The sequence below is a fragment of the Triticum urartu genome, chromosome 4 (genome assembly GCF_003073215.2).
Source record: "Triticum urartu cultivar G1812 chromosome 4, Tu2.1, whole genome shotgun sequence".
In the NCBI taxonomy this organism is placed as follows: domain Eukaryota; kingdom Viridiplantae; phylum Streptophyta; class Magnoliopsida; order Poales; family Poaceae; genus Triticum; species Triticum urartu.
The window spans coordinates 351,832,687-351,853,700 of NC_053025.1; positions in this window are offsets into that span (position 1 = coordinate 351,832,687).

The following is a 21,014-nucleotide window of genomic DNA, read 5'->3' on the forward strand; positions in this document are numbered from 1 at the left end:
TGCAAATGGCCAGAGGACAGCATGGTGCCCCTGTGCCGGGTACAACAATTGGCACAAGAGGATAGAGGATGAAATAGGCAAACACCTACAGAAGAGGGGTTTTACATTAGATTATATGGTGTGGACATTTCATGGGGAATCTGCCGTACGTGCCAGAGCTGAGGTGCTTCATCATGGCACCGACGAGCATGGTACCAGGATGCAAGACATGTTGCAAGGCTTTGATGATGCTTAGGACTCGGACGGTGATATGGAGGACTCTGCAAAGGCCTTCAATGAAGTATTGGAGTCTTCAAAACGTCCTCTCCACGAGCACACTGAGCTTTGTCAGCTGGATGCCATCTCACAAATAATGGATCTGAAGGCTCAATTCAACTTGGGCAGAGAATGCTATGGCGCAATGATGATAGTATTTGGATGTTTTCTACCCAAAGGCCATGTACTACCTGCAAACCTGTACCAGCCAAATAAAATCCTCCGTGCTCTTAACATGCCCTATGAGAAGATACATGCCTGTGAGAAAGGATGTTCCTTGTTTAGGCTTCAGTATGCGGACTTGAAGTATTGTCCCATTTGCATGTCATCCAGGTATGTTGTGGTAGAACATGGTATGGGTGAGAAGACACATACCAAAATCCACGTTAATGTTCTTCAGTATATGCCAATCGTACCAACACTTCAACGTTTTTTCATGGTCGAAGAGACGGCCAGACAGATGACATGGCACAAAATGGGCAAAAGAACCCAACTAGATGCAGATGGGAAGCATATGATGGTGCACACATCGGACGGTGAAGCATTGAAGAGCTTCGATGCATTAAATGATGACAAAACGGAAGATCCGAGACATCCTCGAGTCGGCATCAGCACGGATGGGTTCAGTGTGTTTGGTCCGACGGCAGCCAAATACTGTTGTTGGCCCGTATTTGTCTTTCCACTCAATCTCCCCCCGAACAGAATATGCAAAGAAAGAACATTTTCCTGGCGTTGATAATTCCAGGGCACAACTATCCGGGGAAGAATACGAATGTGTACATGCAGCCGCTGAAGGACGAATTGCAAGAAGCCTGGGATAATGGGTTCAAGACATATGACGCCTTTAGCAAACAGAACTTCATACTACGTGTCTAGTACATGTACTCGACACATGACTTGCTGGAGTATGCACTATTCGTTGGCTGGTGTGTGGATGGAAGGTTCCCGTGCCCCACATGCAAGGGAGCTCTTGAGTTCCGTTGGCTTCAAGTCGGTCGCAAGTTTTCTTGCTTCGACATACATAGACAGTTCCTGGATCCTCGCCATAAGTTCAGGAAAGACAAGGAGAACTTCATCAGAGGTAGAGTTGTCAAAAAATCTGCACCACCTACATTGACAGGCCAAGAGACCCTGTATCAGTTAAAGGCTCTCGAGCCAGATCCAGAGCGTCCAGGGTATTTCAAGGGGTGTAATTCGAAACATGCATGGACTCACAAGACATGCTTGTGGGATATGCCTTACTTCAAAGACCTCCTTTGCCCACACAACATCGACGTGATGCACACTGAGAAGAATATCACCGAAGCACTTTTTGGTACATTGTTCGGCATAGATGGGAAGTCAAAGGATAATACTAAGGAAAGAGTCGATCTGGAGGCGCTATGTCATAGGCCTTTACAAAACATGAAAGAACCGAAAGGAAAGCAAGACTGGACGAAGCCAAAGGCATGGTTCAATCTTGGAAGGCCAGCTATGAGGGAAATTATCTTGTGGGTGCAACAATAGTTGATGTTCCCCGATGGGTATGCAGGGAATCTAAATAGGGGAGCGAGTCTTGATAAATTGAAGATATTTGGTATCAAGACTCATGATTGGCACATATGGATAGAGCGGGTAATGCCGGTGATGTTGCGTGGTTTCATCCCTGAGGATGAATGGCTAGTACTGGCAGAGCTGAGCTATTTCTTCCGTGTTCTTTGTGCAAAAGAACTATCGCATGGCCTGCTAGAAGAATTGGAAGAGTTGGCACCAGAGTTGATCTGCAAGTTAGAGAACATCTTTCTGCTGGGCTTCTTTAATCCAATGCAGCACTTGATTTTGCATCTCCCAACCGAGGCAAGATTGGGAGGGCCTGTGCAAAATCGTTGGTGCTACGCCACTAAGAGGATGAAGAAGACGCTATGATGAAAATGTAAAAGTAAACATAGAATTGAAGCATCCATGGCTGAGGCATTCATTACTGAGGAGGCGGCAAACTTCGTGACAACACAATACGAAGCCAAAAATCATCATTTGCATAATCCGAAGCCTCGATACAATGCTGACGAACCTTAAAAGGGTGGATCCAACCTCAGCCTATTCAAAGGGGATCTCGCTCCAGCCGGTGCTTCTAATTCCTTAACGTTGGATTTCAAAGAATAGCATATCATTTTGTTGTATATCTTAACCAACCTAATAGAAGTGCGACCGTACATCAAGTAAGTTCTAGGTACATTGTTTTGCAACTTCTAATTCGTTTGAATTGCTCTTATTCCCGGATAAATTTGATACAGTCGATACATCGCCAAATTCTCGTATGGAGCGGTGATCCAAAAGGATTCTGTCAAAGAGTATGAGCTTCTGGCAAAGCATGGAGGCGGCTATCCCGGTTTCATCTCTTGGTTCAAACAAACGGTAATTTCCATTAGAACATTTCATTTCTTCGTCTAATTTGTGGCTAATGCAACAATCCCTTTCGTATTAAACTTGTAGGCTAATTTTGAGTTAATGGATGCCAAATTGAGACAAATCGCTAATGGTTTTGACTTTAAGGTCCAGTTATTCGACAAAATGACATCAACGGGTATCACTTTAGTACCTATGGCAAAGAGCTATCTATGGCCGACCGGAAGTCTACATATTGTTGTGTCTCTACTATCGGCGAAGGAGATAGCGAGTATTATGGAAGAGTTGAAGCAACTTATGAACTTCAATTCTGTGGTGCAAACCCACCAAACGTCATAGTCTTCAAATGTTATTAGTTCCAGCCGAAGGAGACTAGAAGGACTCATGAATACTTAGGGGTAGTGGAAATCAAAAAAGGCACCCATTTGGATGTTCCCGATGTCTATATCATGGCTCAACAGGCAACCCATGTTTTCTATCTATCGTGGGCCTATCAAAGTGATCCAAATCTCAATGGTTGGGATGTCGTTTATGAAGTGCCACTACGTGTTAGACCACCTCCCCCCAATGAAGAGGATTACAAACCTCATATTAACCCAAACACATATGAAGGTGAATTCTTCGAAGAAACACGTCTTTCCAAAAAAACATTTCAAGAACCGCTCTACTTCACCCCAGAACATTGAAGTAGACAACGACAGTGAACCCGACTTCACCCCAAGTGACTCAAGAATAGAGCTATGCTACCCGACAACGGTGCCAGAAACAGGTCTTGATAAACCACAAGTATAGTGGATCGCAACCGTTTTCTTGGGTAGAGTATTCAAGCCAAATTTATTGATTCGAAACAAGGGGAGCAGAGGGAGTCTTGGATTAGGGGGTCCTCATGTGTTCGGTCTATTCGACATGGGCTGGACTGTTGGGCCGTGAAGACAGAGCAGAAGATTATCCCCCGTGTCCGGGTAGGACTCCCATGTGTGTGGATGATAGGTTTGGTGTCTAGGTGTACTATTTCCTTCCTCCGCAAACCGACTCTGTACAACCCTATGCCTCCGGTGTGTATATAAACCAGGCTAGACATCTAGGGTTTATCCATCATGATCTCGAGGTAGACCAACTCTTGTAACCCCTATACACACACCGAATATAATCGAGCGGGACGTAGGGTTTTACCTCCTTTAGGAGGGCCCGAACCTGGGTAAACATCGTGTCCCTATTGTCCCTTGTTACCATCGATCCTCAAACACATAGCTTGGGACCCCCTACACGAGATCTGCCGGTTTTGACACTGACATTGGTGCTTTCATTGAGAGTTCCGCTGTGTTGTCGACGAAAGAATCGATGGCTCGCCTCGTCATCGACGACGACACTGTTTTCTGGGAGACCTTTGTCCATGGTCAACTCTTTGTGTTTGGTGGCTTTGTGCTACGTGCCAACTCGACCGGTCACCTTGAGCAGGTCGATAGCTACACCGCTGGTCACCAAATCAGGTTTGGAAGCTTGAACTACATTGCCGATATTCGAGGAGACCTGATCTTCGAGGGGTTCCCGGCCTCGGCCGCCGCTCCCCACACACACGAGGGAGGCCCTTCGGATCCATTATCAGATCCCGTCTAGGGGTTGATACTCATGTCCGCCCCGTCCTTAGATCCGTGGCGGACCACTTCGTCCGAAGACGGGAGGGTGAACCCCGCTGGACTCTCTCCCATCACGGTGCTTCTAGCTGGAGACCCAGATGCGACCATGCTGTCGGCAGACCCGGAGTCAAACGGTATTGTCCCCGTCATCGGGAAGCCGAAGTCACCTCTGGATACCAACTCTGAACTCTCGAGGTCGCGTCCATCGGGCTCGGTCAAGTGGTTATCACTGAGCCTAGTTCCGCAGATCCTTAGACGCCTGTCCAAGTTTCGCTCTAAAACGAAATCATGGACTTAATACAATCTCCCGCCATCTTGGAAGTGTCAACTCCGAACTACGCCCAACTTGAACTTGGGTTGAGAATGGGGAATTTTATGTCCCACCTACCACCCACTTAAGATCCACTGTTGAGGATCTAACCGACATGCTAGACTACGTCTCCGAAGACATCGATGGCATGGACGACGATGTCGAAACCGAACCAGGTAAAAACTCGCCCATCACCGGATGTTGGACGACCACTTCTACTTATGATGTATACGTGGTGGATACATCTGACAAGAAGGACGACGATGGAACTCAAGATCCAAACGAGGATAAGCCCGTCGATGAACCACCAAAACGCCAACGTCAGTGGCTCCGCTCACGATCGCGTTGGGGAGAGGAAAGCAATACCGGCGCCAGAGATAATGACACTCCGGACAATGCCAAAGACCTTGACCACCCTGTTGAGCCTGCGATCGAGCAGGATGAAAGGGAAGAGGGTCAATACAGCCTCGAAGAACTCACCGATCACGAGGATTGAGAAGATAGTAACTACTTACCTGTCTCTGAAGAGGATGTTAGCCTCGGTAACGAAGATTTCATTATCCTAGAGGAACCCCTCGAACAAGAACGCTTCAAACGACGGCTCATCGCCACCACACAGAGCCTGAAAAAGAAACAACAGCAGATTCAAGCCGAACACAATACGCTCATTGACATATGGACTAGGGTCCTAGCCGCCGAAGAAGGATATGGCTTTGAGCGCCCAACAAAGAGTTATCCAAAACGCAGGCTACTGCCACAATTCGACGATGAGGCCCTTGCACCAATACCGTCAAAATACAATCAGGCTGATCAACAAGACCGGCCACCATGTGGACGGGGCAAAATGGCTAATTATGCCGAACACCGGCCCGCGTCCCCCTCTCCATAGAGGCAAGGAGATAGCGGCTCCGGGCTATATGTATGACCTACGTCAGGACCTGACCAACAGAGCTGGCCAGACAAGATCAATCAATGGATCAAGAGGACGTGCCCCCACACGGGATGACGACCATCAAGCCTGGCATGACAAATATAACTAACTTCGGGGGTCAGCACCGAACACAGATGTCACCCGAACTTCGTCGTGATAACGCTCGATATAGAGGTGCCGCACACCCCATGTGCTTTACCGATGAGGTAATGCAGCACCAATTTCTGGAAGGGTTCAAACCCGTGAACATCGAGCAATACGGTGGAATGACAGATCCCGTTGTATGGATTGAAGATTTTCTTCTCCACATTCACATGGCTCGCGGAGATGACATCCACGCCATTAAATACCCCCCTCTAAAGCTTAAAGGACCAGCACGACACTGGTCAAATAGCCTCCCAGAGAACTCCATTGGAATTTGGTAAGACCTAGAGGATGCCTTTCGGGCCAACTTTCAGGGCACTTATGTCCGGCCACCGGATGCTGATGATGTGAGGCACATAATCTAGCAACCCAGAGAGTCAGCTCACAAACTTTGGAATCGATTCTTAATTAAAAAGAACCAAATCGTGGATTTTTCGGACGCCGACGCCTTAGCAGCGTTTAAGCACACCGTACGTGACGAATGGCTCGCCCGACACCTCGGTCAGGAAAAGTCGAACACCATGGTGGCTCTTAATGCACTTATGACCTGCTTCTGTGCAGGCGAAGATAGCTGGTTGGCTCGTAGAAGCAATAGACTAGCCACCCCGGCACTTCTGAGGCCAGGGATGGCAATGGCAGGCCACGGTGCAACAACAACATGCGTCGAAACAATAATGGAGAAACATAGGACATGTAAATAAACGCCGGATTCAGTGGCTTCAACTCGGCCAGTGGAAAAAGTCGTTCAAAGGTAATCGGGACGGTCCATCCAACTTGGAAAAACTACTAGAGAGACCTTGCCAAATTCATGGCACCCCTAACAAGCCTACCAACCACACCAACAGAAATTGCTGGGTTTTCAAGCAGGCCGGTAAGTTAAATGCCGGGCATAAAAGGGAAATGACCTCAAAGCGAGGATGATGATGAACCTCGCCTACCAAACATCGGGGGACAGAAACAATTCTCCCTGAAGGCGAAAACGGTGAACATGATATATGTCACCCACATCCCGAAGAGGGAGCGCAAATGCACATTATGGGACGTCTACGCCGTCGTGCCTTTCGCCCGAAAATTTAATCCATGGTCGGCTTTTCCGATCACCTTTGATCACAGGGACCACCCAACCAGTATCCGTCACGGAGGTTCGGCTGCCCTGGTACTCGATTCTATCATCGACGGGTACCATCTCACTAGAATTCTTATGGACGGAGGCAGTAGCCTCAACTTGATCTACAAGGATACTATCCATAAGATGGGTATCAACCCATCAAGAATCAAGCCTAGTAGCACTACCTATAAGGAGTGATACCCGGCGTGCAGGCCCGTTGCACGGGCTACTTAATGCTGGAAGTATTATTCGGCTATCCAGATAACTTCAAAAGTGAAGAATTTATCTTCGACATCGTCCCTTTTCGCAGGGGTTATCATGCACTGCTCGGACTAACCGGTTTCGCTCGCTTTAACACAGTCCTGCACTATTCTTATCTGAAGCTAAAATTGCATGGACCTCGGGGCGTCATCACAGTAAATGGGAATATGGAGCGCTCCCTCTGTACTAAGGAGCATACCGCGGCCCTAGCAGTCAAAGTACAGAGCTGCCTCAACAAGCCAAACAACTCATCGGTCATCAAGACCCATGACACTGCTAAACGTGTCTGAGCCGCGTTACAATGCGGTAGCTCGGCAGAACCTGAGCTCGAGTAGCAGTTTAGCCTCTGACGATTGCCCCACAAGGTTGCGGTGTATGTACCTCATGTACACAATTACGCCCTTAAAATACCTTGTGCAGCGCCAGAGGCACATTGCGGAAAAGGCCAATAGTACAGCTAGACCCTATTCGGACCTCAAATATTCATGCACTGTAGGTTCCTCTTTTTAGCAGACGACCATTGGACTCCTCCCCTTCAAGGATATCTCACAAAGGAGAAATGACGTAGACGTGCAACAGGGCATTATTGGGATTCTTTAACCATTTCGATTAGGCTATGTGTAAACCTTTCCCTTGTATAAACTTTTTCATGTAAAATGACCTCGATGTTTTTGGCATTATCTGTAAGAACACGGCTCAACGTATTAGTCAGGGTATAAAGGAAACATTTGATTACCACTTTATTTGGTAGTTATTTTATTTTATATTATCATTTGTATCCCCTCCCTACTTTAGACTGCCACACGTGCATTAGTCCGGCCTTAACACCGAAGGCTGTATTCGGTCCTGCAAATTTCAAGTCCGAACACCTATAGGGAACATCTTGGTGTCCCGAATATTGCATTATATGCATTGGCTCCGAATCATGTCTTTGGTCTATAATTGGGTTGCCCGGCTCCTATGCTTACCACCTTACATTTCGCTCGTTCAGCTAAGGTAGTAAAGGGAGAACATGCGATTGTATTTATGGTTTGTCCGGTCAAGTACCTCAGTAGAGAAAGCCGAACACTGAGTGGTATTATACTAAAAATTGTTAGCGATTCACCCCGTGTTATACGAGGGGCTGGTCTTCGTGCAGCCGCGTGGGTAAGGCACCGTAGTCTGGATAGCCGCACACGCACAAGGGGCTACTACTTAGCTCCACAGTCAAACTCCTATGGCTAAGTTAAAGTAATACAGCCGCATAGTTCGATTGTCTGGTTCACCTCGCGGACACCTCCTTTATGGACCGAGACATTGGATAAAGTGTGGTCACACATTATGTCGAACACCCCTGTAGCATCTACATGGGGGCTGAAGCCGACGACTAGCAACTTTCAGAAATATAACAATAAACGACCGCGCAGGAGAAAAAATCGCTTGAAAACACGCACAAACTATATATATATATATGTATGTATATATATATGTATATATATAATAGCATGGGTTCATAACATAGTTTCCACTACCCGAAGACATTCAATCAAATATTACGTACTTGGAACATTGAACCTCTATCACTCGGGCTCCATCTAGGACATCATCGAAGTACCTCTCCGGCTTCCGATGATCCTTGGCTTCGGGCGGACCCGTGGTTGCCACTTTGGTGGCCTTCATCTTTGCCCATGGCATTGTGACACCAGCGAAGGCCATCTGGGCATCCTCTATGTAGGCTGGGCGCTTTATAGCATCAATCTGGGGCCGCGCATCGACAAGCGGCTTCACCAAACCAATGTAGCAGCTCAGAATCTGCTCGGCCGGCCAGAGTTGTACTATTAGATCCTTCATGGCCAAGTCGACCACCCTATGCAGATCCGTCAGCTGCTTCAGGAAGAGCCTTGGCAAGCTGAGATGACTTGTACGAAGTCTTCTGCTCGAAGGTTTCGCATTTGCTGATGGCATCCTTCAGCTCCTGCTCGACTTCAGCCACCCGAGCTTCGTGTTGGCGGCAGGCAGCTTGCTCGGCCTCCAGTTCTGCATACGCTTTCTCAGCGGCTGCCTTATTCGCCTCCGCCTCTTTCTTGGCCTGGGCGAGGGCACCTATGAGGGTCTCGACCTCGGCTGCGCCAACTATGATCATAGTCAAAGCATTTTAGTAGTTAACCTCTCAGTATACATATCACTTCTGACATAAAAATAATATTTTCACATCATACGCATACCTTGCATCTCATCGAGCCACTTATTAATGCAGTCGATTTCCTCACTTGCCACCTGAAGCTTCCAATTGAGTTCGGAAACTTCTATGGCTTGGGCGGTTGTCGCCAACATGGAAGCCTATTTTCAATAACAGCGCAGTGTATTACTCTCCTGAATACTATGTGGATCCTCTGACCGGTTTCTTTTATACCGACCAGAGTCTCAGGGGCTACTGTCTGTATACAGGTTTATTCTTCTATGTGCAAAGTTTTTTAGAACATTATGCCGCATACCTCAAAGCCTATCAGTAGGCTGCGGAAGGCTTCGTTCACTCTTTTTTTAGCAGACTGAACCTTCTCCATAACCACACCCATCAGGGTGCGGTGCTCCACCATAACGGAAGCACTTTGCAGTGCTTCCTCCAGGGCATCGGGTGCCTCTGGATTAATGAAGGCCACCGATGGAGCTATTGCTCCTCCCCCTCCTTCGAAGGGGGTTGCTTATCTAATCCCAGAGCCATTCTGGTCTCCTAAATGGTGTTCGGTTGGGGCCCAGATTGTAGGGGCTCCCCTCCATCAGTTGTCATAGGGGCCGCCTCCCCTAGGTCTTCGGCAACTGAGGTTTTAACCTCGGGCGCTCTCTCGATGACTTCGTTCGCCCCCCTTCGGGATGACACTTTGGTGTCCTCCATGGCGATACGCGAGGGGGCTCACTGCAGCGTGTCACTCTCTGCCATTTCGAACGACAAAGATTTCCCCTCCGATAATGGAGTATGCGGGAGATCGCTGGGAGGGCTGAAAGGAAAATAACAAAATAACTTACATAATGGAAGCAGGTAGACCGAAGATAAACAGTAAGTTTCTAAATACTTATGATTCGGCCAGGGGCTTCACCATGGGAGGTTTCTTGGGGACTAGTTCGGACTCTGAGTCCGAACTGTCCGGGAGGGTCAGCTTCCCTCTCTTGGGCGCCTCACCCTCCGGGTCTTCGCAGTCTTCCCTCTTCTTCTTCCTCCCCTTACGGGGGGAGCCACTTTCCACCTCCTCCTCCTCTTCTTCCTCGTATCCCTCGTGGGAAGATAGGGCTTCAGTCTCTCCAGACACTGTTTTCTGAAGGACCCTTGTGGCAGGGGCCGCTCTTTGCTTCCTTGCCCTTCTTCTTCTTGGTTTTCTTCTTCGGCGCCAGATAGGGCGCCAGGACCAACATCTCCGTCAGCTAGGGTGTGGTCGGGTCCTCAGGCAGCGGTGCCGGACAATTGATCCGCTCTGCCTTTGCCTTCCAGATCTGTAAGGAAAGTAGACAATATAATTTCTATTATAACTGAATTATTGACTGGATAGGGCTTCGAAAAGATTATGCTTACTGCCATGGCTGGGTTCTCAATGTCGAGTCCAATGTCCTCGGTCTTCTTTGGCTAGTTTTTCTGAGCCTTGAAGAGTTGCTTCCATATATCTTCATGTGTGGTGCCGAAAAAGCGCTTCAAGGTCCGTGGCTCCTCCGGATTGAACTCCCACATGGTTGAGACTCGGAGCTGGCAAGTAAGGATGCGGCGTAGTAGAATCACTTAAATCACATTGGTGAGACCGGTGTTCTCACCCAACATGTCAGAGATGCGCTTTTGGAGTATCTTCACCTCCGGTTTGGACCCCCAATCAAGGCCCTTGGCGGTCCATGAGGCGAGTCTCGTGCGGGCGTCGGATCTAATGTCAGGAATGGTCGCCCAGTTGGCGTCGCGGGGTTTTGTGATGTAGAACCACTCCTACTGCCATACCTTGACTATTTCTACAAATGCCCCTTCGGCCCAGACGACGTTGGGGAGCTTTCTTACCATCACCCCGCCACAATACGCATGCTGTCCATCGACCACCTTTGGCTTCAGGTTGAAGACCTTGAGCCACAGGCCGAAGTGTGGGTGGATGCGGAGAAGAGCCTCGCACACGACTATGGAAGCCGATATGTGGAGGAAGGAATTTGCGGCTAGATCGTGGAAATCTAGCCCGTAGTAAAACATAAGACCCCGGACAAAGGGGTGGAGGGGAAATCCTAGCACGCGAAGTATGTGGGGGATGAACACAACCCTTTCACCAGATCCTGTAGTAGGAATGACCTGGTCTTTGTCTGGAATCCTATGCACGATGTCCGCGGACAGATAGCCCGCGCTCCGGAGATCCTTGACGTCCTTTTCAATGACGGAGGAGGCCTCCCAGTTGACCTTGGAGCCGAACCTGGCCATTGCTGGGGTGGGTGGCAGCGGTGGAGAAGCTCGGAGTTGTCGGTGCTGGAGCTTGGAGATTAGCATACGGATGCTAGAGGAAGGCATGAAGAAAAAGGAGGGGTCTTTACCCTTTTATGGCTGGTGAAAATTCCAAGCGTCCCCTCTGAAGCCATAAATCTCGCTCGCTCCCAACGAGATCGTGCGTAAGTTGCGGTTGGGTTACCCAAACTATATTGACGGGAATCCCGTATTGGGCGGGTGTAACATCCCAAATTTTCAATTTGGAATGTTATACAGTAGATCATCATTGCATATCATAATTTATTTCAATTTGGCTTGATCCTAGAAATTCTACGCAACTCAAGGACCCATGGAGAGAGTTGGGAATTTCGTTATTTTCACATTTGAGTTTTTCTCGAATTTTGGAAAGACCATCGTTTGACTTTAATTATTTTATCTTCAAATATTTTTTTATAAAAATAAAAGAGAGAGGATAAAATGACTTCCTCAAAATAAAGAAATATTGGAGATTTAGTGTTAAAATCAAATATGAGTTTTATTCGGATTTTTATCGCTATTTTATACGAATTAGGAAAAAATAAATGTTTTTGAAAATTGTATTAGAGTCCCAAATAAATGTTCACTTTGTCCGGTAGATTTTTAGAGGACGGGGAAAATTTATTTCAGAATTTTTGGAGTCCGTTTAGTATTTCTTTTCTTTCTTTTTCTCCAAGTCAGAATATAAAAAAACAAACCGACTCCGGGCCATACCCGAGCGGGACTCCGCCCGGGGGGGCTTCATAAGCTGCACCGGCCGAGCCCCGCAGCCCACAGCCCGTGCCCCATCGCCAAACCATAGCCGTCGCCGCCGCCGCCGCCGGATCTCGTCGCCGTTGACCACCGGTTGACCGGTCGGTCTTCTTCGTTTAAACCCTGATTTTTTTATTTTCTTTCCAGTTTATTTCTTCAGAACGGTTTTTCTGTCGGTTTAACAAATGGTTTTCACCGTTTAGCCGCAGATAGCGAACGTTCGTTCGTTAGCCTGTTCGTCAGTTTTTCTTTTTCTCGGATTTTTTTCGCGATTATTCTCGATTGCGATTTCTGATCCGATTTTAGTTTTAGTTTATCTTTTCCCTCGTTTATCTGAATCTGGCGATTCAAGCGCCTAGAGTTTCGTCTCGAAGCCCTCTTTCTGTTTAACCAACTTAAACAAGTTTTTGCTACTATAAAATATGACTTTAGTCCAGATTAGTAAACGAAGCTTGTTTCTTTCGTAGTTTGAGTTTCGTTGGTTCGTTTGATTTGATTGTTTTTTCAAACTAGAGTTCTTAAGTTGAACTTTATGGTTAGATCTTCTTATTTGAGTTTTTACCCGTGCACCTTGCTTGAGTGCTTATTGTATGCTTTTTTGATTGCGATAGAGTACCCAGAGTGCGAAGCGTGCTACTACGAGTCTCTAGGTTTCACGGATCATCAGCAAGGCAAGTAACACTTTGATCATACCTCTTTACTGCCCAATTTTATTGCATTAGATCAATCCTCAAACACTTGCACGGATAGGATCTGATTAAATTGTGGTTTTTGGGAAGTATATGAGGTAGAACCTATTTGTCGTGGTTCTAACTCTGACAGTGATGTAGGGGGTGAGTATGGAGAGGCTAGATCCTAGCTATTGGGAAGTTGTTACACGCGAGGTTTACGAGTCCAGGCCCTTCTCGGAGGAAGTAATAGCCCTACGTCTCGGAGCCCGGAGGCGGTCGACTGGATTATGCGTGTATGGATTACAGGGGTGCGAACCCTTCCTACTGAGGAGCGGGGTGGCTTATATAGAGTTCGCCGGCCCCCTCCTGCCCTCAGTAATGCAGGGTTTAAAGTACATTTAAGGTGGGGCGTTACTGGTAACGCCTCTAATAAAGTGCTCTAATGACCATGAAGACTACTTAACAGCTGACCGTTTGCCTACGGAGTGACTGTAGGCCTCCTGGCTGTCGAGTGATTAGCTTCATGGTCGAGTGGTAGCTTCTTGGTCGAGTGTCTTGAACCTGTCGAGTGGAGTACCTTCAAGTCGATTGATAGGTGATTTCTTCTAGGTATGTCCTTGGGTAGGACTCCTTGGGACGGATCCGTGCTCCTACCCCAGGTACATAGCTTCATCATTAGCCCCCGAATGGATCGAGGTTAGAGTGGGGGAAGAGTTGGGGATCCTTTCCGACTGGTTCTTTGGGGCCGTATGAGTGCCTCGTTTAAGGTCAGTTGCCGGGGATGACATCACCAACCTCTTTCAGTCGCCTTGATCCATTCCAGGCCCTTCGTCGAGTGAATATCCTTGCTTGCGACATGCCGAGTGTTGGTGTGAGCGGGATACTCTGTTTTTGGTGAGCGGTTCTGCGGCCCGCGGATCTCACGGGATTTGGATTTTGGGAAGCGCGCGGGACGGGAGCAGCCGCAGTAATCGGAAGTGATAAAGCGGAAACTCCTCGATCCTCGCGTCGCCTTTTTCGCCACGTACTGCGCGCGCGTCTGCTGCGGGATTTGACTGGACTGTCTGGGCCTACCAGTCAGCCACTCGGGAGCATCCCCTTATAAGTTGCCGGCTCGGGGTTTCCAAGCCGCGCGCTTCTCTTCTTCTTCCTTCTTTCTTCCTCTCTCTCTTCGCCAGCCCTCCCGCGACCCTCGGCCGTACCCTAGAGCCGTTAGCTCATGCGACACCTCGCCGGTGACGATGGTGAAGGGCAAGACCACTGCTTTGGAGCGCGCGAAGAAGGCGGCGGTGGCGGGGAAAGGAAAGAAGTCTTCACGAGGCGGATCTTCTTCCCGGACCACCCTACCCAAGGGTTGGATTCAGGGCGACTGGATGCCATCAGTGCTCCGGCAGGAAGATCTCGACGACATGGTCGAGGGAGGAGCTATTCCCCACGAGGCTGCGCGTCTCCCGGGGATGGAGATCGAGCCGCAACCCCGCGACGGTGAGTGCGTGCTCCTCGCCACCCACATCGACCGAGGGTTTTCTCTGCCTCCCCATCCATTCTTCCGGAGCTTCTTGAATTTCTTCGGAGCGCAGCTCCATCACTTTACCCCCAACTCCATAGTCTACCTTGCCGCGTTCATTTCCATGTGCGAGGCCTTCCTGGGTTGCCGTCCGCATTGGGGGCTTTTCAAGCATATCTTTACTTGCCGTCTTAGTCGGTTAAAAAGGCCAAGTCGAGTGATGAGAAGACGCAAGTGATCCAGCTGTGCGGGGGCCTTGCGATCCAGACGAGGGGGAAGAGCTGTTTCCCCTCTATCACCTTCCCGGAGTCGGTCCGCGGTTGGCAGTCGACCTGGTTCTACTGCCAGGACTAGGCGACCCCTGGACAGTCGACTGGTCTTCCTCCTTTTTCTCTCGACCGAGCCGAGAAGCCCGTCTCTCTGAAGGTCACGCCGGAGGAAAGTGCCCAAGTCAAGGTATTGGCGGGTCGAGTGGTTGAGCTTGTCCGTGAGGGAGTGACTGGGATGGATCTGTTAGAGGTCTTTCTCCAGAGGCGCATCCAACCGCTCCAGGCGCCAGACCACCCGATGTGGCTATATTCTGGCCTTGACGACACCACTCGGATCCACCCGGAGGAGGTCACCGACGAGATGCTGGAGGGGTGGCTGTCAAGCATCACGGGGAACAAAGACAACCCCCGAGGAGCGAGAAGGGTAATTCCACTCGACAACTCATATGAAGTGGATCAGGTATGTCTTTGTGTCGGATATCTGGCCCTCTGTATTAGCCTTCTTTGGGTAAGTCGATTGACTTTCATCTTGTCTGTTGTCTTCCAGGCTACCACTGAGATGTACTCGACGCCCAATGGGGCACAAGGGTCGACTGAAGAAGGTGAGGGGAGCGGAGGCGAGAGCGGGGACGACCAGGTCGAGTGGGAGTCCGACGGCGAGGGAGAGGAAGGCGACGACATCTTCTCCAGCGAAGAGGAGGTGGAGGCTGAACCCTCCCGCCCGGAGGGACGGTCCAAGCTCGCCCACGATCCAGCGCATGAACGTGGCAAGGCGGCTGCTCCTGTTGGGCAGTCATCGAAACGCCCTCGGACTTCTTCTCCTCCGCCGGCCGGGAAGGCTCCCAAGCACCCACGAACGACACCCATGAAGATAGCTGTTCCCACCATTTCGGTGTAACAATAACACCTGCTTTCCTTTGTCGACTGTGGACGGATCCTTGGTCGATTCACTGGGTCAACTGACTAACTTTCGAGATTTGCAGTGGTGCAACTTCTGAGGTCTCCGCCAGGAACGACGACCAAGAGATGGAGGACGCTGTCACCTCCAACCCTGGTACGATTACTGACGTCCTGCTTACGAGTCGACTGAAGCGTTGGTCGATTGAATGTTTTCCTTGCAGCTCCTCCTCATGTTATCGACCTCCCGGACGACGACGACAACGCACCACTGAGGGTGAAGAGGAAGAAGAAGGCGTTGGCTAGCAAGACTCCGCAATCCACTCCGGCGCCTGAGGCCGCAGTTCGGGATGATGGCGAACCTACTCGGGCTTCCGTGACTTTCGTTGTTCCTCTGACGAGTGTGCGGCCTTCAGCGTCGACTACAGATCCGTCTTCGCTTTTTGCTGCGTACCCCGTCCCTGAGGACCAAGCGGCTGCTGCGAAGGAGGCTGTACGCCAGGCTGGAGTCATGATGGAATAGGTCAAAGTGGCTCGGGAGGCTTGCCAGGCGGCTTATGACGCAAGCTCGGCTCTTCAGAGCAATGTCCAGGTCAGTCGACTTCAACACTTGGTCTATTTTGGTATGTCCTTTGAAGAATCTCTTTTCCGAAGATCTTTAAGTTTGTACACCCACTGGGTGTGTTTGCCAGTTTTTGGACGAGTGGGGGCACGCTAAGTGCACCCACTGGGTGTAGTCCCCGAGACTACGGTCGACTGCTGGCAGTCGACTGTAGTCTTTAAATTGAGTCGTAGTTGAGTTTCTTCGCTCTGTCTGATCGGGCCATGTCACATGGAACGGTATCCTGTCGACTGCGGGCAGTCGATGTCTTTCTCTCTCTCCCTTTTTTTTACTGGGTGTAGGCTACTGTCGAGTGTTTCGCTTCGGCTGTAGTCTTAGAAACTCCATTATTGTCTCTTAGCTGCTCGGAAGCAACTTGTCTTTGACTCGACTTCAGGGGTCGGTCGGGTGGGATAGGAACCGGTGGGGGCACGCTAAGTGCACCCACTGGGTGTAGTCCCCGAGACTATGGTGGACTGATGGCAGTCGACCGTAGTCTTAGTATTTATTGTCTTTGTTGCTCTTTTTTTTACTGAGATTGCAACTCCTCCCCTTCGACTTCAGAAGTCTTGTGATCTTGGAACCCGCTTGGCTGACCTGGAGAAGCAGCAAATTCAGATGAACCTCGATCTGGAGCTGGCCAGGATGGAGCTGCAGAAGGTCAGAGACGGCGCCGCAGGTAAGACGCCTTTGTCGACTGGTTAGTTTTCAGGTTTGAGTATCTCTTCGCTTTCTCCGACTCAATCATCATTTTTGCAGAAAAACTGAAAGAAGCTCTGGCGAAGAAGGATTAGGACTTGGCTGCTGCCCGTAAGGAGGCTGATGACAAAACCGCTCTGGCCGCGCAGAAGCTGGCTTCGGTCGACCAATTAGACGGGGAGAACACCAAGTTGAAGACCGCTCTGAAGGAAGCCAACAGGGAGTGTTCGCGTTGGAAGAAGGAGCACCTCACCCTGAGCGAGAAGATGGAAAGCATCGCTCACAGAAGAGACGACCTGGAGAGCTACTTGAGGAGCTTTGCCAAGAAGCTGTACATCAAGCTCGAAGGTGCACAATCAGTTCCGACTGGTTCTTTTTTTTGTGTCGACTCAGTTTTATGAAATTTGACTTATCCTTGGGTCGTGCATGCAGAACTTTGCCAGAACTTCGAAGAGGAGACCGGGGGGATCGAAACAGGTTTGGATCCAATCAACTCTCCAGTGCAAGACAAAGGTGCCATGAACCTGCTCCGACTGGAATCCCATGTTGACGGTGTCGTGGATTACTTGGCTCGACTGAAGGTCGCCATGACGCGGATCGACCCGACGCTTTGGCCAGAATCCACGCTCCAGAATGATCTCGAGTCTCTGATGACTCGACTCAACGGAATCCCTGACCGAGTGCAAGAGTGGAAGAAGTCTTCAGCTCGGTGTGGTGCTGACATGGCTCTGTCTCTGGTCCGCGTCCATTGCAAGGAGGTGCGGGAGGAGAAGCTGGCCGCCATCCAAGTCGCCAACACGAGGAAGCACAACTTCCAGGACTTCATGGAGACATTTATTGCTGCTGCTACCCGCATCGCAGATGGGATCGACTTGGATGAGTTTGTCGCCCCTGCCAGTCCTCCTCCTCCTGAGGAGTGAAAAAACTTGCCTCGGAATGCCGAGCGTATTTTGTAATCCGTTAAACTCTGCTTTAAATTGGCCTCGGAATGCCGAGTGGGAGTGTAACAGTTAAACTCTGCCGAGCTGGGAGCTCGAGTACTTTGATCTGAGGTCTCTGGGACCTTTTAGGCTTTATTTGAACTTGATTTGTCGTTGAATCCCTTCGTGGATGACCCGTCGAGTGGTATTTGATCTTCACTCGAAATAACTTTGTGTCTGTGGTGCATCTCTGAAGGAGAAGGTGGCAGTCGACCTACCCCTCATCATCCTTGGGAAGTGAGAAGTGTTTCATACTTAGGCGAGCGCGGAACTGCAGCTAAGCCTCCGAGTGGGAGGCTTGCTCTCCACTCGGCAGGATTTTCAAACTTAGGCGAGTGCTGACTGCAGCTAAGTCTCTTCGTAGGAGATCTTAGGCGAGCGCGGGACTGCAGCTAAGCCCCCAAGTGGGAGGATTGCTCTCCACTCGGTAGGATTTTTCAAACTTAGGCGAGTGTTGACCACAGCTAAGTCTCTTCGTAGGAGAACTTAGGCGAGTGCTGGACTGCAGCTAAGCCCCCGAGTGGGAGGTTTGCTCTCCACTCGGTAGGATTTTTCAAACTTAGGCGAGTGCTGACCGCATAGGCGAGTGCTGACCGCAGCTAAGTCTCTTCGTATGAGAACTTAGGCGAGCGCGGGACTGCAGCTAAGCCCCCGAGTGGGAGGTTTGCTCTCCACTCGGTAGGATTTTCAAACTTAGGCGAGTGCTGACCGCAGCTAAGTCTCTTCCTAGGAGAACATAGGCGAGTGCTGGACTGCAGCTAAGCCCCCGAGTGGGAGGATTGCTCTCCACTCGGTAGGATTTTCAAACTTAGGCGAGTGCTGACCGCAGCTAAGTCTCTTCGTAGGAGAACTTAGGCGAGTGCTGGACTGCAGCTAAGCCCCCGAGTGGGAGGTTTGCTCTCCACTCGGTAGGATTTTCAAACTTAGGCGAGTGCTGACCGCAGCTAAGTCTCTTCGTAGGAGAACTTAGGCGAGTGCTGGACTGCAGCTAAGCCCCCGAGTGGGAGGTTTGCTCTCCACTCGGTAGGATTTTCAAACTTAGGCGAGTGCTGACCGCAGCTAAGTCTCTTCGTAGGAGAACTTAGGCGAGTGCTGGACTGCAGCTAAGCCCCCGAGTGGGAGGTTTGCTCTCCACTCGGTAGGATTTTCAAACTTAGGCGAGTGCTGACCGCAGCTAAGTCTCTTCGTAGGAGAACTTAGGCGAGTGCTGGACTGCAGCTAAGCCCCCGAGTGGGAGGTTTGCTCTCCACTCGGTAGGATTTTCAAACTTAGGCGAGTGCTGACCGCAGCTAAGTCTCTTCGTAGGAGAACTTAGGCGAGTGCTGGACTGCAGCTAAGCCCCCGAGTGGGTGGATTGCTCTCCACTCGGTAAGATTTTTCAAACTTAGGCGAGTGCTGACCGCAGCTAAGTCTCTTCGTAGGAGAACTTAGGTGAGTGCTGGACTGCAGCTAAGCCCCCGAATGGGAGGTTTGCTCTCCACTCGGTAGGATTTTTCAAACTTAGGCGAGTGCTGACTGCAGCTAAGTCTCTTCATAGGAGAACTTAGGCGAGTGCTGGACTGGAGCTAAGCCCCCGAGTGGGAGGTTTGCTCTCCACTCGGTAGGATTTTTCAAACTTAGGCGAGTGCTGACTGCAGCTAAGTCTCTTCGTAGGAGAACTTAGGCGAGTGCTGGACTGCAGCTAAGCCCCCGAGTGGGAGGATTGCTCTCCACTCGGTAGGATTTTTCAAACTTAGGCGAGTGCTGACCGCAGCTAGGTCTCTTCGTAGGAGAACTTAGGCGAGTGCTGGACTGCAGCTAAGCCCCCGAGTGCGAGGTTTGCTCTCCACCCGGTAGGATTTTTCAAACTTAGGCGAGTGCTGACTGCAGCTAAGTCTCTTCGTAGGAGAACTTAGGCGAGTGCTGGACTGCAGCTAAGCTCCCGAGTGGGAGGTTTGCTCTCCACTCGGTAGGATTTTTTTGAACTTAGGCAAAACGGATTCGCGACTAAGTCACCCACTGGGGGTTTTCGTATGTAAACAAAAGTGACAGCAATCATTGGAACACTCTTGTCTTTGATAAAAATGAACTGCGGAAGTTTCTTTTATTACATCTTTATAGGAAGGAACTTAAGTGTAAAAGTGGCGGAGCAGCTATGCGTTCCAAGCTCGCGGCTCGTCGCTCTGGCGATCAACATTGTAGAGGTGATATGCTCCGTTGTTGAGGACTCTGGTGATGATGAAGGGGCCTTCCCAAGTAGGAGCAAGCTTGTGTGGTTTCTGTTGATCCACTCGGAGGAACAAATCTCCTTCTTGGAAGGCTCGACTCTTCACATGCCGGGCATGGAATCGACGCAAGTCTTGCTGATAAATGGTCGATCTGATCATGGCCGTCTCTCTTTCTTCTTCCAGGAGGTCTACTGCATCTTGCCGAGCCTGTTCTGCTTCATCCTCCGTGTAAAGCTCGACTCGGGGAGCGTTGTGAAGGAGATCACTTGGCAGAACGGCTTCGGCTCCATAAACAAGAAAGAATGGGGTTCTTCCAGTCAACCGGTTAGGGGTGGTCCTTAATCCCCATAGAACTGACGGAAGCTCGTAGACCCAGGCACCTGCCGCGTGCTTGAGGTCACGCATTAGTTGCGGTTTTAGTCCTTTGAGGATCAGACCATTTGCTCTTTCAGCTTGTCCATTCGACTGGGGATGGGCGACTGATGCATAGTCGACTCGAGTGCCTTGAGAGGCGCAAAAGGCTCTGAACTGGTCTGAATCGAAGTTTGACCCATTGTCAGTGATGATGCTGTGAGGGACTCCATATCTGAATGTTAGTCCTCTGACGAAACTAATAGCAGTGCCAGCATCGAGGTTCTTGATGGGTTTAGCTTCAATCCACTTGGTAAACTTGTCGACCGCCACGAGCACATGGGTGAAACCGCTCCTGCCTGTTCTCAGAGGACCGACCATGTCCAGTCCCCGGACAGCGAAGGGCCAGACGAGTGGAATGGTCTTCAGGGCTGATGCGGGCTTGTGGGACATGTTGGAGTAGAACTGACACCCCTCACACTTGTCAACTATCTCCTTTGCCATCTCATTTGCTCTCGGCCAGTAAAATCCCGCTCGGTATGCTTTGGCCACAATGGTCCGGGAGGACGCATGGTGACCGCAGGTCCCCAAGTGG